The following is a 25,650-nucleotide window of genomic DNA, read 5'->3' as shown; positions in this document are numbered from 1 at the left end:
GGCCGGACTTCTGAGTTTGCCAGACTGAGGCGGCAGCTTGACGTGGCAGATGTCGATATTGCGCTTGTGAACAAGCGACTTGACGAGGCATAAGGTATGAATTTTTGGGTGGTCAGCAAATATTAAGAGGAGCATGATGCTAGTATCTATAATATGCTGTGACTGCAGATGGAGCTGCCGCCATGGAGACCCTTCGGGCGGAACTTTCCCGAGCCAAGGAACAAGCCAGGAGAAGTGATGCGGCCGCCCTAAAGGTGATCGAAGAGTTAAGAGCCAAACAGGCTGCTCATTGCCAGAGCGAAGATAAAATAGCCAAGATGGCTGTTGAGCTGAAAGATGTCGCCGGCCGATATGAGCTTCTTGAAAAGGAAAGCCAAGCGAAAGCGGCTGACCAGAAGAAAGCCGTGGAAGCAGCCAAGGAAACCCGCTCTAAAATCAGAGCGGCAAAGGAGGAGCTCCGTCAAGCAGGCGATATCACGGCTGGGAAACCCTTTTTGTTGCGGACGAAGTTCGGAGATCCAAAGTATGCCCCTCTGGATCAATTATGGAGTGCTGCTGACACGTATTTGGAATTGGCAATGAATGTTGCTGATGCGACTGAGTTTTTCAAAGATCAGAAAGATCATGAAGTGGTAAGGTTGTCCTAGTCGCAGTTCAGTGCTCCAACGCGTCCGCTGCTATTAAATGAACAAATGGCCGAGTGGGCCGATCTCCATAGGTTGTCCGAACTTGCCATGAGGTCTGTCGTGGATCATATTTGGCCGAAGGGACCAAGGCCGAATAGTTATTTTGGTTTAGTGCAATGATTCATTGGTGTTCTTCCGCATATCGACGCTGTAAAGAGATCGGCGTGCATAGAGGGTGCGCGGATGGCTCTTGCCCGTGTTAAGACATACTGGGCAGAGATGGAGGCCACCGCTATTGCAACTCGTGATCCGGCCGTAGGCCAGGTCTCGGCTGAACACTATTTTGAAGAAGTCCTAGAAGGCGCTCGTTTAATAGAGGCTCAGTGCTCGAAGAGTATCATGTTCGAGTAACATGTATCCCAATTGTAAAAACAATGCTATTTGCATTATAAAGGATGTGTTTATACTTTTTCCTGAAAGTATTATGATGTTGCGTCCGTTTATGTATGTATATAACCTGAAAGTTTGCAGTCGTCGGCTTCAGCCCCCACGCATATAATGCGGGGGTGTTTAGAAAAGCGCGTATTCACACTTGACCCAACGTCTTGGTCCATTAAGGAGGTGATAGCGCAGCGAACAAGGCAATCAGACTATATAGCTTTAACACTTTCACTTAGCCATAGGAGTTTGACGGTGGGGCTACTATATAGCCAATTGTACTTCCACTCTCGTTCGAATACGGTGTGCGTACATACATGACCGGGAAACCGGTCCTTCGTTAATGTGAAGGAATCGCGAAGATCCCGCTGAGTCATTGAGTGGTTGACCAGTCTCGCGCTTTATCATGACAGTCAGTTTTCGGCTTTCTCTACTGAGGTGCTCATCTAGATGAACCAGGGCACAATCGCAGAAGTTCTCCCGGTGCCACCTTAGCCGATAGAGCGGAACATAAGGTTGCAAAACACGGGAGCCGAGCAAACCCAACTATTGACCAAAGACATGATTCAGAGCTGATGCATATAAGGCCAAACTCGCGATGCCGAACACTCCCTAAGGTATTCGGATATTACAACATATACTAGGCTGAGTAACGCCCTCGATAATGAGCCCTGAATTTCCAGGTACTTGCATTAGTCTGACATGACGAAATGCCAATAACGCCAGCATCCCTTTCAGTTGTGTTGAGTATCCAAAGGGAGTGAAGCAACAAGAGACAGTAAAAAAGGTTTACACAGGGTCTTAATCTAAAAAGAAGCCTTTGAGCGGGGCCCTGCTGCACGTCTGCGCCTGTGTCTCTGTTGTGCCGTATCCTGGAAGGGTGTAGCACGATGATCATCTGTAAAAGAGAAAAACCCAGGAGAAAGTCTTCGTGCGAAAAATTGGTTATTCTTAATGAACCATTAAAATGCAATCTAAATAGGGTCAAGCCGAACTGTAGCCCTTTTTACATGCGGGAAGCACCTAGCACCACCTATGGGGGTATATCCATCGACCCAATCTCAGGTTTATCTGAGTTGTTACAGCTGGTGGTGCACCGGACTCGTCTAACCGTGTCCGCGGTCTTGACGACCGACCATTTATTCTGGTTGGAGAGGTTGTTCAGTGATTGGCTGCTACAGCCGCCACATATTCCTCCGTATGTAAGGGACGCTCTGTGTTTCCGCTAACTATGATGATGTCACGTGGACTGGGCATCTTAAGCTTAAGATAAGCGTAATGCGGTACTGCATTAAAACGAGTGAAGGTCGTTCTTCCGAGTAGTGCGTGATGGCCGCTTCAGAATGGAGCGATGTCGAAGGTTAATTCTTTGCTTCGAAAGTTGTCGGGAGAACCGAATACAACCTCTAGTACTAGAGAGCCCGTGCAGCGGGCATCTGGGCCTGGTATTACTCCTTTAAAGGTAGTATTGCTTTGGCTGATTATTGTCGGGTCTATCCCCATTTTGCGGACGGTGTCCTAATATATCAGATTAAGACTAGTTCAGCCATCCATAAGGACTTGGGTGAGATGGTATCCGTCAATTATTGGGTCTAGCACCAAGGCAGCCGATCCTCCGTGCCGGATACTAGTCGGGTGGTCCCTGCGGTGAAAAGTGACCGGGCAGGCCGACCAAGGGTTGAACTTGGGGGTGACGGGCTCCACGGCGTATATGTCTCGGATGCGCGTTTGCGCCTCCTCTTCTATATGGGAGTTGCGTAAATCATGTTCACTGTTTTGACCTCTGGTGGGAATTTTTCTGTCCCCCAGTGTTCGGCTGTCGAGGCTCATCCTCGTCTTCGCTTGGTGTCTCCTGTTCGGCGTTTAGCTTGCCGGCCAGCTGGAAGACCTAGAATTCTCTGTTGCTGTGATTTGCAGGTTTCTCGGAGGTGCCATGAATCTGACATAATCTGTCTAGAATCTTGTTTAGGCTGGACGGTCCATCTCTGCTGCCTTTAAATGGCTTTTTCAGTTGACCGGGTCGAGAACTCCTGAATCCGGCGTTTACCGCCGTGTTGTCTGCGCTGTCTGCATTGTTTTGACGCTTGCTTTTCTTGTGTCATGGTTTTCCATTGCCATCCGCGACTTCGGATGTGCCTGGGTCGCTGGTGCCGCTACGGGCCAGCCAACTATCTTCGCCCGCGCAAAAGCGGGTCATAAGGCTTGTTAGGGCTACCATTGTCCTCGGTTTTTCCTGGCCGAGGTGTTTGGCGAGCCATTCGTCCCGGACACTGTGTTTGAAAGCCGCTAAGGCTTCGGCGTCCGGGCAGTCGACAATTTGATTCTTCTTAGTGAGGAATATGTTCCAAAGCTTTCGGGCTATTGAACTATATGACTTAAATCGTCTGCATCCGGAGGTCGGACATAGGTCCCTTGAAAATTAGCCCTAAAAGAATCTTCGAGCTCATCCCAACTTCCAATTGAGTTTTCGGGGAGGCTCTTCAGTCAGTCCCGAGCTGGTCCTTTCAACTTGAGGGGTAAGTATTTGATGGCATGGAGATCATCTCCGTGAGCCATGTGGATATGAAGGATAAAGTCCTCAATCCATACCCCAGGGTCCGTCGTTCCGTCGTATGCCTCTATGTTCACGGGTTTGAATACTTTTGGAAATTCGTGATCCAGAACCTCATCGGTGAAGCATAGGGGGTGCGCGGCACCCCTATATTTTGCTGTATCATGGCATTCTTCGGACGGTCGTAGCATTTGGCTTTGATTCCGAGCTGTTATTCGGTCAGTATAGTCGTTTGGGCAGCCATGATTATGTGCCGGAGCGCGCTTCCTAGATGGACCTGGCCATACCGGCTTTTTGTGCATGTCTTCACATAAATCATGCGCTGACTTGTGTGCGACGTCGTTAGCCACCCTGTTGCGGCCACGGGGTGGTCGATCCGGCTGATCGGCCGTTTTATTTTTTTGGCTGAATGGGCTCTAAAGCCTTGTCGTTGAATTGAGGCAGCAGCTTGCGCTTTGGGTTGCTCTTTGTGTGGCGACTGCCGCTGTAGTTTTCTTCAGTGTCAAGCACTTTGTTCCATCTACTGTTTAGTGTATTGTGCGCGGCCTTAAGCCTTTGCTTCTGCTTCTTCAGGCTCCTCGCGGTGGCAATAAGCCTTGTATGGAGGTTCTCTTGTTGCAAGTGTCTTTCCGGGATGATGTGTGCATCTGTTGGGGAACGTAGTAATTTCAAAAAAAATCCTACACACACGCAAGATCGTGGTGATGCATAGCAACGAGAGGGGAGAGTGTAATCTACGTACCCTCGTAGACCGACAGCGGAAGCGTTATGACAACGCGGTCGATGTAGTCGTACGTCTTCATGGCCCGACCGATCAAGTACCGAAACTACGGCACTTCCGAGTTCTAGCACACATTCAGCTTGATGACGATCCCCGGACTCCGATCCAGCAAAGTGTCGGGGAAGAGTTCTGTCAGCACGACGGCATGGTGATGATCTTGATGTGCTACTGTCGCAGGGCTTCGCCTAAGCACCACTACAATATTATCGAGGACTATGGTGGAGGGGGGCACCGCACACGGCTAAGAGAACAATCTTGAAGATCAACTTGTGTGTCTAGAGGTGCCCCCCTGCCCCCGTATATAAAGGAGCAAGGGGGGGGGTGCGGCCGGCCCTAGGAGGAGGCGCGCAGGAGGAGTCCTACTCCTACCAGGAGTAGGACTCCCCCTTTCCCTAGTTGGATTAGGACTTGGGGGGAAGGAGGAGAGGGAAGAAAGAAAAGGGGGGGCGCCGCCCCCCTCCTTGTCCAATTCGGACTTGGGGGGGAAGGGGCGTGCGGCGGCCCCTAGGCCTCCTCTCCTCTGTATCCACTAGGCCCATTAAGGCCCATTAGATTACCAGGGGGGTTCCGGTAACCTCCCGGTACTACAGTAAAATGACGATTTCACCCGGAACACTTCCGATGTCCAAACACAGGCTTCCAATATATCAATCTTTATGTCTCGACCATTTCGAGACTCCTCGTCATGTCCGTGGTCACATCCGGGACTCCGAACAAACTTCTTTACATCAAAATATATAAACTCATAATGAAATTGTCATCGTAACGTTAAGCGTGTGGACCCTACGGGTTCGAGAACAATGTAGACATGACCGAGACATGTCTCCGGTCAATAACCAATAGCGGAACCTGGATGCTCATATTGGCTCCAACATATTCCACGAAGATCTTTATCGGTCAGACCGCATAACAACATACGTTGTTCCCTTTGTCATTGGTATGTTACTTGCCCGAGATTCGATCGTCGGTATCTCAATACCTAGTTCAATCTCGTTACCGGCAAGTCTCTTTACTCGTTTCGTAATACATCATCTCACAACTAACTCATTAGTTTCAATGCTTGCAAGGCTTATGTGATGTGCATTACCGAGAGGGCCCAGAGATACCTCTCCGACAATTGGAGTGACAAATCCTAAGCTCGAAATACGCCAACCCAACATGTACCTTTGGAGACACCTGTAGAGAACCTTTATAGTCACCCAGTTACGTTGTGACGTTTGGTAGCACACAAAGTGTTCCTCCGGCAAACGGGAGTGGCATAATCTCATAGTCATAGGAACATGTATAAGTCATGAAGAAAGCAATAGCAAAATACTAAACGATCGGGTGCTAAGCTAATGGAATGGGTCATGTCAATCACATCATTCTCCTAATGATGTGATCCCGCTAATCAAATGACAACACATGTCTATGGTTAGGAAACATAACCATCTTTGATTAACGAGCTAGTCAAGTAGAGGCACACTAGTGATGTTTAGTTTGTCTATGTATTCACACAAGTATTATGTTTCTGGATAATACAATTCTAGCATGAATAATAAACATTTATCATGATATAAGGAAATAAATAATAACTTTATTATTGCCTCTAGGGCATATTTCCTTCAGCATCGTCGTCCGGACTGTTCTCCTTTCCGGAGATAGGTTGATGAGCTTTACCATCGGCGTCACCATGATCGGACAGTGGCTGTGTACTATGTTCGCCTTCCGCTGGCTCATCCTACTCCATCACTGGGTCCATGTGGTCGTCGTTTCCTTTGGAGTCGACCGGGGTATTATTCTTTCTTGCGCTGTTATCGCTGTTTTTGCTGAGGCGGGATTTGGAGCGGCGCCTGCGTCGTCGCTTTGGTTGCTTCTCGAGGGGACTATCCTTCACTGCATCCTCCTATTCCTTGTCGTTGTTTTCTTTGGGTGTATCCACCATGTATATATCATGTGATGAAGTGGTTGTCCACCGCCTTGTGGGCGGTGGTTCCTGCTCCTCTCCTGCATCGTCGTCCATACCGTCGATGTCTTCGGAGTCGAAATCAAGCATGTCGGCTAAGTCGTCGACAGTGGCTGTCATGGAATTCTCACGGCAGATATCCTTAGTGTCAAGACTTAGTCGCGAGGCCAACGCATCTATGTGGGAGCTTGAGAGGGGTTGAGCGGGACGAGAGACACGATGTTTTACCCAGGTTCGGCCCCTCACGGTGGGGTAAAAGCCTACATCCTGCTTCATTGATATTGATGATGATGATCACGGTTACAAGAGTGCTCTAACTTGAGAGCTATTGTCTAAACCTAACTTGTCCAACTTGTGGAACTTGTCCCTCTTGGGGAGCCCTGCCCCTCCTTATATATGTTGGAGGGGCGGGTTACATGTAGAGTCCTATTAGGATTAGGACTGGTCTATCTCTAATACAAACTGGATACAAGTCCAGGTCTTAGCTCCTTGTAAGGTAATGTTCCTCATGCCTTTCCTCTTAAACCGGCCCACCGTTAAACGTGAACCGGCCTTCTGGGCTTTGGGCCTTGTCATCCGTCGATCCCGCATGCCGGATCACCAGTGAGTCCTAATGACCAGGTGGGTTGCTTGTAAACCGCTAGGTCAGGGAGGGTCGCCAGTAACTCGCCAAGTGTCAGCGGGGTCTTCAGATAAACCGCCAAGTCCGGCTGGTTAACTTCCGGCCGGTTTACACCGCGGGGTATATCCACGACATTAGCCCCCAAGTTTAGCTTGGATTTATTCATGGTAAACTTATACTGCAAAATAAACACAAGAACAAATTTGACAGGTTATGCTCCGGGTTAAGAATTTTTATAAACCGGCACCTGATCATCCTTAAGTCCTTGTTATTTCCTCCTTCTGGGAAATCCGGGTCAACAAACCAGCTTCATAATCAATTTGCCGACATTGAAGAACATAGTGATAACTTAAGACTTGCTCCAATAAGTGTTTCAACCTTGAAGAAATCCGGTTTGTTCATCTCAATCATATAAACTGAATACTCCATATATGTAGCCCCCAAGTGCCGGGTTGTCATGCTTGCAGCAACCTGGAACTTGCAATTGCTTATAAAAACTTCAATCAGTGTAGCCCCCAAGTGCCGGGTCATTATGCAATAATGAGCAGGGACTTTGTAAGTATAATCTTGTAAACTTTGAACAGCAACGTGTATCCCCCAAGGGCCGGCTTAGTAAGATAATACTGAACTGGGATTTGATATATATACTTTAATGAAAATAACATATTATAATGTAGCTTCGATCGTAGGGCTTGAACCCACGTCCACAAGGTTAAGAGCATTGTGCTTTACCAACTGAGCAATGGATTCTTCAATATTATGGACGAAAACTTGTGTACCTTGAATTGTTGACAGGAGCAATTGGTAGCCCCCAAGGGCCGGCTCATTATAATATGATGAGTCGGGTCTTCAATACGACTAGTAAAAATGACTTTGCATTAGCCCCCAAGTGTCATGGTGCATGCTTACAGCGACATGAGACTTGCATGTAATCACAATTTGAATAATGTAGCCCCCAAGTGCCGGGTTGTAAGCCTGCAGCGACTCGGGACTATTCCCTCCATTGTAGAATAAATCATATCCTTTGATAAAAGAGTAGACATTGCGTTATAGCGACTTTGAAAACCTTAATAATAAAAATCCAGCCATGTTGGCTATTCAAGATAATATAATCCGGTATGAAAACCTTATTCATTCAACATCATAATGAAATTTCAGCCAAGTTTGGCTACTTGAATAATATAACCCAATGATTTATAAGCGCATGATTCCAATAGCGCAATCCAAATATATACTGGCGACTTGTTGTCCAAAGCCAGGCCGGTTTAACAAACCTGTTTCTGCATACAACAAGTTTAAAGTGTCCTGGTGGTTTACCGCCGGACGGGTCATAATACCCAACATATAACCCGGGTTTATAACCAAGGCTGCAGTTAAGAATAATCAAATATGAAATATATCATACCTATGACATTGAATCACATCGTTGGTTTTACCAACTTTTTGTAGTAAGGGTGATAACCCAAATCTTGAGTACTGATAACTCCTTCCATATTGTGCCGGTTTATAATAAAACCGTGCCGGGTTGTGATAAACACCGTGTTACTCCATAAGAGGATGTTAACAACAAGGATCAAACCAGGCAAATAGTCTCCGGATTGACGTGAACTGTGTTCCGTCAATTGATTGATTAAAAAACTTTGTCGGTTTAAAAAACAGAATGAAAAGAAAAAACCCCCCTTCAAACAAAAGTGTGAAGCAAAAGCAACGACAAAAATGTTTGCCAAAAAAGGTTTATTTAAGCTGATCAAATGGCGTTACCATGGCCAAACACGACCAAGCTCCTGTTCGGTGTAACTATGGTTCTAGTCAGCCAGGTCCCCAAGTGATTCTATGGCATTTATGCCGACCAAATGGCGTGGTCATGGTTCGGGTTCGACCAAGCCCCCAAGTGATTCTGTGGCCTTAGGATGACCAAGAGGCATGACTGGTTCAGACATGACCAAGTCCCCAAGTGATCTGGTGGCTCTCGCCTATCAAGAGGCATGGTATTGGTTCGGACACGACCAATCCTCCAATTGATATAACACAATGCTTTTAGCAAAGCGAACTCAAGTGGTAAACCGGAGGCCGCTTTAGAACAACTCCGTGTAACCTCGCATGATGTAAAAGATCAGAGACCCCGCTTTATGAAGCAGAAGCCCCCATGTGATCAATAATATGTCAGTCCAGTAAGGCGGAATGCCCATGTTTGAACCGCGCATCATGGCAGCAGGTCCTCTTTGGCAATTTTTAACTTTTTGCAAAAGATAAATTTTTCTTGAACCGGGATTTTGAACCGGATATTAAGAGCTTCAAAGCTTTATGGAAAAAATCTTTCCCTTGAACCGGATTTTAAACCGGAATCCTCATTTTCAGCCAGAAATTTTTCTGATGGCCTTTAAACTCGAACTTGCGAGAAGTTAATTCCTTTTTGAACCGGACATTTGTTAAACCAGATCTGAGCGCTTCAGAGCTTTGTGGGAGAGTAGATTTCTCTTGAACCGGATTGTAAACCGGATATTTGAGAGCTTCAGTGAGACTGACTTCCCTTCAGCCGGATTTTAAACCGGAATCCTTTCCAATGACCCGGATCTTCTTCATTGAGCCGGGATTTTGTAAATGCCATATACTTTCTAAGCCGGAAATTTCCTAACGGCCTTTAAACTTTCATCAATATAACAGTAGCCTCCGGGACCGGGTTATCCTTCCCTCCATCGTCCCGGGGTTCTTAAATTTGCTGAAACTGACAATATTCGCCGAGTCATGTCATCGTAGCCCCCGAGTCTCAAAGGTGTCTCGAGGAGTTGGCTTGAGACTCTCCATATTTGACCGTGATATAAACCGGCATAACTTGTATATCATTGGCGTTGATAGCACGATGTGAATCCATAGAAGGTTGAGGTGACTGCGGCGGGTTGTAAATGATCCCATATGAGCCGTGTCAGCAACTCGGCCAATGGTTTCTTCCAACTGGCGATTTGAAGTTAATCAACACTGTAGTGGCGGCGACTTGTGCGCCTGCCCATTGAACCATCCAGTGCAAACGGCGGTTTGATGATAATTTGTCTCCAATTTGAAAGAAAACCGGGCTACCCATGCTGTGACTTGCTCATACCCAATAAACAGCTCATGCAGACAGATGCGGCCCGGTATGTTGATGTAGACCAGGCCGCAAGAGACGGACGACAAAAGCGACCGCAACATCAGAGGCAGCTTGGATAGATGAATCGGCCGCGGCATTGTAAACTGGTGTGGACGGGCAAGTTGTCCTCCTTGTTGTAAACCGGCGTGGTCGCGAGAGACGGCCACGGCGTTGTAGGCCGGCCTGGTCGCGAGAGACGGCCACGGCGTTGTAAGCCGGTGCGGGAGTCCGTTGAGTAATGACGACCACCTGTGCCAAAAGATGTTGGCATGCCTCCATCTCCACGGCATAATATCACTTTTTGTCATAAATAGTATTGCCCTGCATAAATAGTATTGCAGACCAAGGCAAAGATAAACTTGCTCTTTGACAAAACGACATGTGCTAATAAAACAAATTTGGATGGATATCACCTGATTTGTATGGACGACAGATGACCCGTTTATCACGACAGAGGTGGCTCAGGCAGACCAGCGACTCAATATAGCTCCGGAGACTTAGGCTGACCGGCGACTTAATATAACCCTAGCGGCTCAAAGCGGCAAGGGCGGCTCAACGCGGCTCCGGCGGGTTGATGTAGATTAAGTTGTACGGGCGGCGACTTGCGCACACCTGTTCCATCAGTAAGCGGGCGCAGACGCGAGCGTGATGGTGCTGACGTACACTTCATAGGCACAACATGGCACCACCTTTGCTATACATAAAAATATACAGACCAAAGTAATTGTTCTTTGATGAAAGCAATATGTTTAATAAAATAAACTTGGATGGACATCACCTGATTTGTTCGGATAACGGATGATCCGTTCAACGCAACAAAGGCGGCTCAAGCAAACCGACAACCCAATATAACCCCTGGCGGCTCAATTCGGCAGAGGTGGCTTAATGCGGCCCCGTTGGTTGACCGGCTCATCCGGGGCAGTTTGACCACAGCGACTCATTGCGGCCGCAGGAGGTGGTGCCGGAGAGACGGCCGGCGGCTCGCATATTTCCATTAGGCAGCGCGGTCCCGGTGAGTTGATGTAGACCGGACCGCTAAGACGGCGATTTGCGCACATCCATTAAGCCATTTGACATAGTGCAGATGTAGACGCGACCATTTAGGCAAAGACAATGGAGCAGTAACTTGAAGTCGAGGCCATAGTGTGGAGGACGGCGAGGGCTTGCAAACCGCCGGGGCGTATACGAGGCAGCAGAGGCAGGTGCCTCGAAACGAGGTCGGAGGCGCAAGAGGAGTCTGGATCGTGGCCGTTCTCCGTTTCTGGGTCGTGGCCATATTTTTTTTTTAATTTCGCTGATCCCTGGTGTTTTGCCTTTTGACCACGTGACAGTGAATTTGCTAAAGCAGATCCCATCTGGTCGCTTCTTCATGTAACAGTTTTAGCCAATAAAAAATTTGGAATTGTAGTTCAACCTGTCCATCACGTGGCAGAGTACTAATTGAAGTAATACAATCGCTACTGTTGCCTCGTACGAACTGAGGTGTCTTCCCATTGTTTTGCATTATTTTGCACGCTTCACGTGAGGACACCGCAGGACCGATCCCCCTTGCATGTACGTGCATCCAGCTTGATCCATTGGAGAAAAAACAAGGAACTACGGCGACTTAACCACAGCGTAGGATTGGTTCGCGTCTGTTTCGGTGTATCTGCTCCTTCGCGTCGGTTTCGGCGTATCTGCTCCGTAACCCGAGTAGGAAAACTGCTTTGTCCAGGGCTGTTTCACGCCGGGTTATCCCACGTGCTTTTCATGCTGGCGCTTTTTCATGTGACATACCGCGAGCTTCTCAATCCCTCAAGAGATCCCTCCAAGAACTCAACACCACCGTGCGCAGACCCCACGGTGGGCGCCAACTGTCGTGGAATTGTCACGGCAGATATCCTTAGTGTCAGGACTTAGTCGCAAGGCCAACGCATCTTTGTGGTAACTTGAGAGGGGTTGAGCAGGACGAGAGACACGATGTTTTACCCAGGTTCGGCCCCTCATGGCGGAGGTAAAAGCCTACATCCTGCTTCATTGATATTCATGATGATGATCACGGTTACAAGAGTGCTCTAACTTGAGAGTTATTGTCTAAACCTAACTTATCCAACTTGTGTAACTTGTCCCTTTTGGGAAGCCCTGCCCCTCCTTATATATGTTGGAGGGGCGGGTTACATGTAGAGTCCTATTAGGATTAGGACTGGTCTATCTCTAATACAAAACGGATACAAGTCCAGGTCTTAGCTCCTTGTAAGGTAATGTTCCTCATGCCTTTCCTCTTAAACCGGCCCACCGTTAAACGTGAACCGGCCTTCTGGGCTTTGGGCCTTGTCATCCGTCGATCCCGCACGCCGGATCACCAGTGAGTCCTAATGACCAGGTGGGTTGCTTGTAAACCGCCAAGTCAGGGCGGGTCGCTAGTAACTCGCCAAGTGTCAGCGGGGTCTTCAGATAAACCGCCAAGTCCGGCCGGGTTAACTTCTGGCCGGTTTACACCGCGGGGTATATCCCCGACAGTGGCTATTAATTGGGTGGTGGGTGGGGAACGAATTCCTTCGTCGTCCGCTTCCCACTCGAGCCGGACATAGTTTGGCTGAGGGTCTCCTGACAAGGAGAGAGACCTCAATGAATCTAGCACGTCGCCCAATGGCGAGTGTTGCAAAATATCCGCGGAGGTAAACTCCATGATCGGTGCCCAATCAGATTGGATAGGCACGGACGTAGGTGGTTCGGAACATGTGGCCGGGGATGAATCCAAGGGTCCAGTAACACAGTTGTCAGAGGAGGTGAAGTCAGTATTCGGCTCTATCGCTGCTGAGTGTGCGGCCTTCGTGGCGGGGTCCATCCACCCGTGCTCGGATGGCATGATCTGCTCCGGATTGAGGGCCCGAGTAGCCGCAGGTGCGATCTCCCGAACACCGTCCGATGGCAGAGCTAAGTCATGCTCGTCGTGACTATGCGGCGCGCCTGACATGAGCTCGAATCCGTCGAAGATCAAATCTCTGCGGATGTCGGTAGTGTAGTTCAAGATTCCAAATCTGACCTGATGGCCAGGGGCGTAGCTATCGATCTGCTCTAGATGGCCAAGTGAGTTGGCCCGCAGTACTAAGCCGACGAATATGAGGATCTTCCTGGGGAGAAAAGCCACACCCTGGATCGCATCGTTGCCGATGATCGAAGGAGCCATCAAGCCTTTATCGTGATGGCACAGTGGAACTCTCAATGAAAGCACCAATGTCATTGTCAAAATCGGCGGATCTCGGGTAGGGGGTCCCTAACTGTGCATCTAAGGGTGATGGTAACAGGAGGCGGGGGACACAATGTTTACCCAGGTTCGGGTGCTCTTGATGGAGATAATACCCTACTTCCTGCTTGATTGATCTTGATGATATGATTATTACAAGAGTTGATCTACCACGAGATTGTAGAGGCTAAACCCTAGAAGCTAGCCTATGATTATGATTGTTGTTGTCCTACGGAGTAAACCCTTCGGTTTATATAGACACCGAAGGGGGCTAGGGTTACATAGAGTCGGTTACAGAGAAGGAGATCTACATATCCGAATCGCCAAGCCTGCCTTCCACGCAAAGGAGAGTCCCACTCGAACATGGGACGAAGCCTTCAATCTTGTATCTTCATAGTCCAACAGTCCGACCAAAGTATATAGTATGGTTGTTCGAGGAACCCCTAATCCAGGACTCCCTCACTCATCCTCAGAGAGCGGAAGGTAATTGTCGTCCTCCGAATTTTCATACGTGGCCTGTTTACCGGGGCTAACCTTCCCATCATCCCATTCGTCTTGGTCATTAGCTGTAGCAAAGGGGTCTTCGCTGTCTTCGGCATCGTCGTCCACACCGTCAATATTCTCGGAATCGTAATCAAGTGTATCGGTTGAATCCTGGACCGTGGCTATGAAGTGGGTGGTGGGCGGGAAGCAAAATTCTCCGCCGCCAGCCCCTGGTTCAAGCCGGATATAGTTTGGATGTGAGTCCTTCACCAAGGACAGGTTCTTTAAGGAATTTAGCACATCGCCCAAGGGCGAGTGCTGGAAGATGTCTGCGATGCTGAATTCGAAGATCGATAAACGATTAGGATCGGCGTCCGCGGGCCCACATGGTTCGGAACTTACGGCCGGAGACGAGTCCGAAGTTCCGCTGAAAGAAACAGCGTGAGAGGTTAAGTCTATGTGCGGCTCCAACGCCGTGGAATCTGTGGCCTCCATAGTGGGGTCGATCCTCCCGTCCTTGGATGGCGCGACTTGCTCCGGATCTAGGGCCAGAGAAGTTACAGGAGCAATCTCCTGGATGCAGCCAGATGACAGATTTAGGTCATGATCATCTAGGTGACCGGGAGTGGCTACTGTGGTCTCGAATTCGGCGAAGATCAAGTCTCCACGGATGTCTGCAACATTGTTCAAGCTCCCGAATCTGACCTGATGGCCAGGGGCATAGCTTTCGATATGCTCCAGATGGCCAAACGAGTTTGCCCGCAGTGCGAAGCCGCCAAACACGAAGATCTGTCCAGGGAGGAAAGTTTCTTCTTGGACAACGTCATTATTGACGATTGAAGGGCCCATCAAACCTTTAAGCGACAGCACAGAGGAACTCTCAATGAAAGCACCAATGTCGGTGTCAAAACCGGTGGATCTCCGGTAGGGAGTCCCGAACTGTGCGTCTAAGGTCGATAGTAATAGGAGACAAGGGACACGATGTTTACCCAAGTTCAGGCCCTCTCTATGGAGATAATACCCTACGTCCTGCTTAATTGATATTGATGGATAGGAGTATTACAACAGTTGATCTACCTCGAGATCGTAGTGGCTAAACCCTAGAGGTCTAGCTTGTATGGCTATGATAATGAGTCTCCTATCCGGACTAAGTCCTCCAGTTTATATAGACACCGGGAGGATCTAGGATTACACGAGGTCGGTTACAAAGAAGGGAATCTACATATCCAATCGCCAAGCTTGCCTTCCACGCCACGGACACGGGTGTAGTCTTAGGTCTTCGTATCTTCTTACCCCATCAGTCTGTGTCGGTGGGAACGACACCCATGGGATCACAAGAATCCCTACTACGGTTAGCAGGGCGCGGGGTTGTGAGAAGAGCGGATCAAACAGATAGTACACAGTTTGTTTATCCAGGTTCGGGCCGTGAGGATGCGTAAAACCCTACTCCTACTTTGGTGGATGTATATTCCTGTTCTTGAGCTAGCTCTGGGGCATTAGGAGCTCCAAAAAGCCAAATCCTCCTCCTGGTCGCCTCGGGCCTCCTTTTATAGAAAAAGGGGTTGCCACAGTGGCACGCAGGAGGTGGAAAGCGTACAGTGATGCGAGGTTATCCCTCGCATTACATGACAAGGCGCATTTAATGTGTCTTGCTTAGGTGTCCTTGCTTTATCGGGGACGGGGGAGAAACATGTCTCGTTCGTCGCCGCTCCTTCTTGTGTCGACACGGGCCCTGGCCAGCGATGCCTGTGATGCCATGTAGGTAGGCAGGCAGCTGAGGTGGCGTAGTGGAGGGTCTTCACGAAGATCTGCATGCCGCCACGTAGGTGCCTGCCCAGCTGGTTGGGTCGGCGGCCGCATGTGTACGGTGGTGGAGGTTTAGTCGGCATGGGCCTGATGGTGGCCTTGCGGATGTCCTCGGCAAGGGCCTTGCCAGGGCCCCGGCAAGGGTCTTGCCAAGGCGCCTGCTGTCATCCCCGGCAGGGCGCTTGCCGGGGGTCTCCTGGTCTTCCCTGGCTGGTATCTCGCCAAAGGTCGTCGTCTTCTTAGTGCGTATATGATCTTGAATGTCTTCACAAAGATCTGCATGCCACCACGGGGATGTCTCCCGAATCATTGTCCCTTGGGGGCAGTGGACTCAAGGGTAATTTGCTCCGTAGGCGTGGGGCGAGTCACCGCGACAAGGGTCTTGCCAGGGTTGCCAAAGCTGTCTCCCGGCAAGGGTCTTGCTAGGGGAGTCCGCTTCGTCCCTTTTGCTCTTCGTGGTCTTGGCCTTGGCGTCGTCCTAGTTCCCTTGAGCTTCGGTCTTTCCATGGCTCACCTCCCTTGCCTTGCTTGGTGTGGTGGCGCCCATGGCTCAGACTGCCCGTGCACAGTTATAGGGGTACAAAAAAGTGTACCCCTCTTTTTGTACACTGACAGGAGCCCCCGGGCCTGGGCCACACATAAGCGCAACACGTTGGTGGGCTAGGCCCAAAAATGGTGCGCGGGCAGGCGGGGCGGTTTTTACCGCGGTAAGATTTTTCGCGCGCTGCGCTTCCCACGATGCCCGCGCGCGGTGCGGCATGGGGAGGTGCGTGTGACGTGGGCGGCAAGCGTGGGGGTGGTCTCTACACGCATGCGTCACGTCGTAGTAAAGGGGCGTTTCGCGTCTTCCCCATAAACGGAGGGAGGCATGGAGGCGCGGCCCATTTACTGAATGGGGCCGAGGCGCGTTCCTCAAGGCGTCCACTCCCCACGATCACGAGGTGGGGAGAGGTCGCCTCACCCGTCCCCTCGGTTCTGCATGTCCGCCACGTGCCTCCTATGCGCTTGGGGTGGCAAACGGCGGAGGCGGGAAACCGGGTCGTCGCTGGTTGGGGCAGCGGGTCGGTCCTGGCTCCCTGCGCCTTTCGTGTTTTGATTGGCCGAGTGGGGCGGCCGAGCCCCGACCCCATTCCTTTATAAAGAGCGGGAGGGGGGGATGGCGTCCCGCATTCTTCCATCTCCTTCCTCCTTCATCTTCTGCTCCTCTCTTCCATTCGTCATGGAGAGAAGAAATCCCGGTCCTTCAACGGTGGCGGCGAGGGTCGCCGCTCAACAACGCGTCCCTCCTTCTCCTGTGCCTACGGTGGCAGGGCCGACCACGAGGGGAAGGGGGAGGGGGCGAGGCCGTGGGCGAGGCCGGGGCGCTTGGGGAAGAGGTGGACGGGGTGGCGTGCCGGCCTCGCCTCTGCCAGCAGCTCCTTCTCCAATGGAGGGCCATGTTGGGGATGACCCTTGTGAGTTCTTTGTCAGGCTGCGCCGGCCGCCGCGCCGTCGCCTTCGTCTCCCGACTCCATTTGCGTGGGAGATGGAGCTGGATCCGCCGGAGTCATTGCGGCTGCACATGAGGGGCTACGGGATCAGTGGCACGCGGGTCCGCGTCGACTTCCCCGCTCCTCACGTGATGTATCTTCATCTGGGATGGAAGACGTTTGCTCATATCCACAGCTTGACGGAGGGGCTCACTCTCCATTTTAAGCTGATGGAGGGTGGCCTTCTCTCTTTCAAGGTCTTCGGGTACTTTGGGACTCGTACAAGGTGCTGCGTGGAGAGATCTTCTGATAGCGAAGACTCCTCCTCGGGTGGGAGTGACGAGGAGGACAGCGGCAGCGACGACGAGGGCGGTAGGCGGCAGGATGACGGGTCCGACTAGGTGTCGGGTGCCGCTCCGTGCGGCACCGGCGACCCCATCATCCCTGTCGCCGGCTCCTTGAACTTCTCGGGGTCGTCTCCTTGGGTGGCTGGCGTTGGGAGGCTGCGGAAGAGGAAGAGGGCGGGCGGCAAGGCCGTCAAGTGGGAGTACGCGGACACCGATGGCTTCGACGTGTGCTGACATCCTGCCGCCTCGTCTTCGAGCTCTGCTTCCGGCGCCGCCATCACCATCCAGCCTTTGGACGGCCACCAAGATGTTCTCTCTGCGTCTTCTGCCACCCGTAGCTTGCCTAGGTGCTCCTTTTGCCCTTCTCGCCTCCTTGACCTGCCTCCTGAGGAGAGGGACAAGAAAGGGATTATGGGCACCTTATCTCTTTTTAGTTTGTAAGCCTTCGGGCCTTTGTTGAATTTAAAACTTGTAATCCCTTCATTCATGTTTTTCATTCCCTACGGACTGTACCTGAGTGGAATGTTTTTAATGAAAAAGAGATGCTTGTCGGGTCATTTTTTTGCGGGTGGAACCCATGATAAGGAGTAAATCCTTGAAATCTCTAAGATAAACATTTTCTCGCCCGGCAATAGGCCTTGCCGTCTCCCCACTTCGCTCGACCTTTCTCATGCCTTTGGCGGAGGCAGCGATGAGGCGGGTTCAGGCTCCTTGTTTCATCCTTTCGCTGCCGCGACTACGACCAAACTTGGTCCCAGGAACGAGCCCTAGGGCCTAGAGTTAGGGGAGCACGGTAGCTTAAGGAAAAACGAGGTTTCACATACCTCAGTCCATAATGGAATGCATGATAAGGGATGAAGAACTTATCTGAAGCTGCAGCCCCCGGCAACCCTGGTTTGCCGTGGGTGAATCTTTGCTCTTACAGCCCCCGGCAATACTGGCTTGCCGGGGCCTAGATGCTGGTCTGTTCCTCTTTTTCTCCCCAAGTGGTTTGGCAAGGATATCTGTGTGTCCTGTGAACCAAAGAAGACAAAAGAAAGACAAAGAGACGCACACTCGACCTCTAAGCTAGGGGTTAGTCGCCGCTAAGCACTATCAACCCTAACCAAGGACGAGACTCGACCTAGCATGCATGCTATAACTTAGGGCGCGAGCGCTTCATTTATTTATGCTCACGGTCTGCGCCTGGCTTTGTACAAAGGGTTACATGCTTCATCGGCAAGGCTCGTACAAAAGGTGGCTTGCCGGGGGGCCCAGCAAGCCGCGCCTCACGGGTAAAACTTGCGAAGATGCTCAATGTTCCAGGAGTTACTCACCGGAATGGCATCTTCGGTCTCCAGCCGGACTGAGCCGGGCCTGGTGACTCGTATTACCCAATAAGGGCCTTCCCACTTTGGCGTCAACTTGTTGGAATTCTTGGCCGATTGAACGCGCCGAAGAACAAGGTCACCTTCCTCAAAGCTTCGGGCATGAACCTTGCGGCTATGGTAGCGGTGCAAGGCTTGCTAGTAGCGCGCTGCTCTCACAGCCGCCCGAAGACGATCTTCCTCAAGGAGCGTTGCGTCATCTTGCCGCAATTGCTCTTGCTCAAGCTCGTCATAAGCGAGTACTCGAGGTGACCCGTATATGAGTTCCGTGGGGAGAACTGCTTCTGCCCCGTATACCAGGGCAAAGGGTGTCTGGCTGGTGGCTCGATTTGTTGTTGTTCTGATTGACCAAAGAACCGCCGGCAATTCATTAATTCAGCGCCTTCCACTCTTGTGCAGTCTGTCAAAGGTCTTTATCCTCCCAGCTTGATCATTGCTTCGTGGGTGAGCAACGGAAGTGAAACAGACCTTGCTGCCGAGGTCTTGAATATATTGGATGAAGGTGTGGATTGTGAACTGCGTGCCATTGTCGGTGATGACCCTATTGGGTACACCAGAACGGCACACCAGTCCTTTGAAGAACTTGACGAATGACTGTGCTGTGACCTTCCTCATTGCTTCCACTTCTGGCCACTTTGTGAACTTGTCGATTGCAACGTACAAGTACTCAAAGCCCCCGACAGTGTGGGGGAAAGGGCCCAGTATGTCGAGCCCCCAGACCGAGAAAGGCCAGGAGAGAGCAATTGTTTGAAGGGCTTGAGATGGCTGATGAAGCTTCTTTGAATGGAACTGACACGGTTCACACCTGGCGACTAGTGTCATCGCATCCTGGAGGGCGGTGGGCCAGAAGAAGCCTTGCCGAAACGCTTTGCCGGCAAGGGCCCTCGACCCTATGTGGGATCCACATACGCCTCCATGTATCTCCGCCAACAGCCCCAGTCCTTCCTCTCGAGGGATACACTTCAATTTCACACCGTTCGGCCTCTTTCTGTACAGGACGTCATCGACGAACTAGTACATAGTAGAGCGACGGGCTACTTTTTCCGCTTCTTCCTGCTCCTCAGGAAGTTCCGCTGTTTGGAGGAATCGGACGGTATGCTGTGCCCACGCTGGAGCCTGGGGCTCGACGACGAGGACTAAAGGCATTTCCTCCGTTATAGGAGCGGCTGTCTCCACGGCATGAGCTTGATGCTCCGTCGGAGCTAGCCGTCCTGTGGCGGGCTCAGTGTCTCCTCTTGTTCTGCTCTGTTGATGGATCAATGGATGGCTGAGTTAGCCGAAGCACAAAGGTACCTGGTTCCACAGGTAGCTTGAGGGCAGCGCGTTTTGACAGGTAATCGGCGATGTCATTCTCCGCTTGGGGAACGTGTTCTGCCTGTATACCATCGAAACGCTCTTCCAGCTTTCTCACTTCATCGACGTAGGCCTTCATCAACGGGCTCTGGTAACCTTGTTGACTTGCTTGACGACAAGTTGCGAGTCGCCCCTGACGACGAGTTTCCTGATTCCGAGGTCCGCCACGATCCTAAGACCAGCAAGCATCCCTTCGTACTCAGCCGTATTGTTTGTTGACACCTTCCTAGGGAAGTGCATCTGGATCACGTACTTGAGGTGCTCTCCGGTGGGCGCGACAAGCAGTACGCCAACCCCGGCGCCCTGTAAGGAGAAAGCTCCATCAAATTACATGATCCAGTCGCAACTTGCCTCCTTGCCGAGGAGAGCAGTCTGTTGGGATTCTTCGTCAGGCGTCGTGGTCCATTCTGCAACGAACTCCGCGAGGACTTGGCTTTGAATCGTCGAGGTACTCTCAAACTTGAGGCCAAAGATGGACAGTTCCAGTGCCCACTCTACGATTCTTCCCGTTGCGTCCGGATTGTGCAATATCTGTTGCAGACGGAGGGGAGTGATGACAGTGATTTCGTGCGCCTGGAAGTAGTGACGCAGCTTCCTCGAGGCCATAAGAAGGCCGAAGAGCAGTTTCTGCACACCGGAGTACCTTGATCTAGCCCCCTGCAGGAGGGAACTAACAAAGTAGACCGGGTGCTGCATCATTTTCTTCTTCGGCGGCACTCCAACTGGTTGTGTTGTCTCTGCATCGGTGGCATCGGGCTCTGTCGCTACCATTACCTCGTCATCAATTTCTCTCTGCGCCACTAGTGCGGCGCTGACCACCTGGTTCATTACCGCCAAGTATAGAAGCAATGGTTCCCGTGGCCTAGGCGCAACTAGTATTGGCGTGGAGAAGAGGTACCTCTTCAACTCTTGCAATGCTGCTTCGGCTTCTGGTGTCCACTCCATCGGGCCCGCCTTTTTCAAAATCTTGAAAAAGGGAAGGGTGCGCTTGGCGGACTTGGAAATGAACCTGCTCATGGCGGCAACGCAACCAGCAAGCCGACGCACATCCTTGACTCGCTTGGCTGCTTCAATCTGCTCTATAGCTTTGATCTTGTCCGGATTGTCCTCTATCCCACGCTGCGACACAAAATACCCGAGATGCTTGCCGGACGGGACATCGAAGACGCACTTCTCAGGGTTCAGCTTGAGATTGATCTTGCGTAGGTTTGCAAATGTTTCTTGTAAATCCGATATGAGGGTTGCCCTGTTCTTGGTTTTGACCACTATATCATCCATATAAGCTTCCATATTTCTATGGAGCTGGGGTTCAAAACCAATCTGGACCGCCCTTGCAAACGTTGAACCTGCACTCTTCAACCCGAAAGGCATCCGTATGAAACAATACGTACCACATGGGGTGATGAATGCCGTTTTCTCTTCATCTTCTCTTATCATGAAGATCTGGTGGTAGCCGGAGTAGGCATCGAGGCATGACGATAGATCACACCCAGCCGTGGAGTCAACAATCTGGTCGATGCGCGGCAACGGGAAGGGGTCTTTGGGACAAGCCTTATTGATATCTGTGTAATCAATACACAGCCTCCACTTCCCATTTTCCTTGCGCACTACCACTGGATTGGCCAACCACGTTGGATGGAGCACTCCGCTTACCAAACCCACTGCTTCCAGTTTCCGGATCTCCTCTGTGATGAACTCTTGTCATTCCAAGGCTTGCTTTCTGACCTTCTGCTTGACGGGCCGCGCATGAGGACAGACAGCAAGGTGGTGCTCAATCACCTCCCTGTGAACGCCGGGGATGTCGGATGCTTGCCATGCAAACACATCGACATTCGCCTGCAGGAAGGTGACGAGCGCGTCTTCCTATTTGTCGTCAAGGGCGGAGCTTATGGTAAAAGCCCCTCCCATGCCGTCCTGCTTGACAGAAACCTTCTTGGTTCTCGGCGGTGTGGCGCTGGACTTCTTGTTTCTGTCGGTGGAGCTCTCTGGCACGTCCTCGATGGGAGCGCTACACTCCGAAGAGGTGCGCTTGCCGGAGTGGGTGCCTGAGGTCTCACCGGTCTTCTTCTTTTTCCTTCCCGGGGCTCCAGTGGAAGGAGCAAGCGCCTTAGCAGTGGCGGCTGCTGCAACTGCTTGTTGCATAGTTGGTTAGCGCAAATTAGCGCATCCTTCTTGTCTGATGGGACGGTGATGATCGTCACAGGCCCCAGCATCTTCAGGGTGTTGTAGGCGTAATGTGATGCCGCCATGAACTTGGCCAGCACTGGGCGGCCAAGGATCCCGTTGTAAGGGAAGGGGATCTTGGCAACGTCGAACACAATCCTTTCTGTCATGTAGTTCAGATCACTCCCAAAAGTCACGGGCAACGTGACCTTTCCCTTTGGTTCACTTCTTCCCGGGTTGACCCCCTGAAACGTGCCTGTCTCTTCGAGGTCTTCATCTGGAATCTGCAGTTTCTCGATCACGGCAGGCGCGATTAAGTTCGGACCGGCCCCGCCATCGACTAGCATCTTTGTCACCTTGAGGTTGCGTATTGTTGGTGAAACCCGACTGTAGTAGTGCAATCAGGGTGATCCTCAGTGTCAAAAATGATAGGTGCGCCGGACCACTTCAGCGGCTTTTGGGCATCAAATGATGGCTCTGCCACTATAATCTCACGCGCCCACTATTTAAGCTGGCGATGAGAGGTATGCAGCGAGGCACCGACATCGACGCACATGGCCTCTGTAGCTTTCTGAAATTCATGGTCACCAGACTCATCGTCCTCTTCGTGATCATCGTCTTCTGGCTTTTTGTCACGGCCCCGGGCGGGCCTCTCCTGCTGTTTATCTTTGCCGCGACGGCCCGCCTGGCCGTCACGCTTCTTGCCGGACCCTTTAGCACCGTCCTGGACTTTCTTCTTGTCACGCCTCTCATATTCAGCCCTCTGCTTCTCAGCAAGGAGCTCAACCTATCGGCAGTTCTGGAGATCATGGCCTTTGGTGCGATGGATCTTGCAGTATTGCGTGTCGGAGTTTCCTGGCTTCTCGGCAGCCGCCAAGGCCGGGCAGGCGACACATCCGACAATTTCCTTTCCGGGGTCATCTGCCTTTGTTTTCTTGGCGGAGCCGGCGTCGTCAGATCCCTCGACGGCAAGCACGGCTTTACCTTCGCGCTTCCTGTTGCTGCACCGGCTTTTCTTTGCCGGGGCGGCAGTATCGTCATCTGAGGAGTCGGTTTCCACGCCGGCATCTTCGCCGGGGTACTTCCTTCCCTCTTCAGCCCGGGCACATCTGTCAGCAAGAACATAGAGTTCTGCCACGTCTTTCACCTTGTTCATTGCCAGCTCTTCACGCATCTTTCGGTTACGCATGTTTTGATGGAACGCGCTGATGATGGCGGCAGGGTGAACATCAGGGATATTGTACTGTACCCAGCTGAACCTCTGTATATACTTGCGCAGACTCTCGCCTCCCTTCTGGGGAATGACGTGCAGGTCGCTTTCTTGGCCATGGGCTTGGTGGCCTCCAGTAAAGGCGCCAACAAACTCATGGCACAAATCCGACCAGGAGGAAATAGAGTCGTCTACCGGCAAGTGCATCAACCATGACATGGCGTTGGGTTTAAGAGCCAATGGAAAGTAATTCGCAAGCATCTTATCGTCGCGGTCTCCGGCAGCTTGCATCGCGATGGTGTAGATGCTGAGGAACTCAGACGGGTGGGTCTTGCCTTGTACTTCTCGCCAACGTCAGGTTTGAAGGTGCGGCGAGTGGGCCACAGGAACTGCCGCAGCTCACGGGTAAAAGCCGGACAGCCTACCTCGTAAGGTAGGCCTCCGGGGCTCCCCGGGGCTGGGTGGTTCGCAGCAGGCCCTGCTCGCCTGTCTGACTGGTGGCGCGCTCCGCGCCGGCACTCGATAGTGGTTCGAGCATCTTCATGGGATCGTTCACGAAGAACTTGGCGCTTGTCACAGTGGGTCCGTGGGTCAGACGACGCTATGAAAATGTCGTCGCCTGTGACATCGCGACGAGACGGCGTCCGCGGTATCGGATGGGGAAGAGGTGAATGCACCACGGTTGCGGCGCCGCCGGCCTTTCCGCCACTGGTGCATGGGACTCCATCGGAGCGTCTACCCGGGGGCCCCACCGGACTAGGTTCGTCTCTGTTGGCCACCGCAACAAGGCTTCGGATAGTGGCTCTCCATTCGTCGAGTTTCCCCATAGTGGGAGGAAAGTCGAGGAGCAACTACGCGCGCTAGGGCCTCTGCTGACCATGTCAAAAGGAGCTCTATCACGACCCCGCGGTCGCATGGCGTTGTCACCAGTGCTTTGGTGAGCGGGCAGGTCTTCTACGTCCCGCGAGTGGCACTCGGGGCTCTTCACGCGGCGACGCCCGGGATCTTCGGCGTGATGACGCCGTTCGTCGCGTGCTGCCTGGGAGGAGCGCGCTGTTGGCGCCGGCGTGGGAGTCTTGGAGGCCCTTGCGTCGCCTTTGGGTGGGGCAGCGATGACCTTGGAAGGCCCCGCTCCACCCGTGGAGGGCCTGGCTCCGCCTTTGGATTCGGCGATGTGTGGCCCGTTACCAGGCGCACGAACATCGCGGCCTCCCAAATTCCGAGCTGGGATGGTGTTGGTGTTCGCGAGCAGCGCCCCGGGTCCTTTCTGCAACCGGTCCGCTGCTCGCCCGCTTCGGGACGGGCTGTCCGGCTTCCGACTGGACAAACGCCACCGTCGTCTTCTTCTTGGGTGCCATGATGATGAAGAAGCGTCGAACTAACTGCTAAAGCCGATTCTCACAACTGCGCCCCCTACCTGGCGCGCTAGAGATGTCAGTGGGAACGACACCTATGGGATCACAAGAATCCCTACTATGGTTAGCGGGGCGCAGGGTCGTGAGAAGAGCGGATCAAACAGATAGTACACAGTTTGTTTATCCAGGTTCGGGCCGCGAGGATGTGTAAAACCCTACTCCTGCTTTGGTGGATGTATATTCCTGTTCTTGAGCTAGCTCTGGGCATTAGGAGCTCCAAAAAGCCGAATCCTCCTCCTGGTCGCCTCGGGCCTCCTTTTATAGAAAAAGGGGTTGCCACAATGGCACGCAGGAGGTGGAAAGGTTATAGTGATGCGAGGTTATCCCTGGCATTACATGACAAGGCGCATTTAATGTGTCTTGCTTAGGTGTCCTTGCTTTATCGGGGACGGGGGAGAAACCTGTCTCGTCCGTCGCCGCTCCTTCTTGTGTCGACACGCGCCCTGGCCAGCGATGCTTGTGATGCCATGTAGGTAGGCAGGCAGCTGAGGTGGCGCAGTGGAGGGTCTTTACGACGATCTGCATGCCGCCACGTAGGTGCCTGCCTAGCTGGTTGGGTCGGCAGCCGCATGCGTACGGTGGTGGAGGTTTAGTTGGCGTCGGCCTGATGGTGGCCCTGCGGATGTCCTCGGCAAGGGCCTTGCCAGGCCCCCGGCATGGGTCTTGTCGCGGCGCCTACTGTCATCCCCGGCAAGGCGCTTGCCGGGGGTCTCGTGGTCTTCCG

This window comes from Triticum urartu, chromosome 5A (assembly GCF_056163025.1).
Source record: "Triticum urartu cultivar PI428250 chromosome 5A, HENAU_Tu73, whole genome shotgun sequence".
Lineage (NCBI taxonomy): Eukaryota > Viridiplantae > Streptophyta > Magnoliopsida > Poales > Poaceae > Triticum > Triticum urartu.
Note: the sequence above shows the minus strand (reverse complement) of the source record.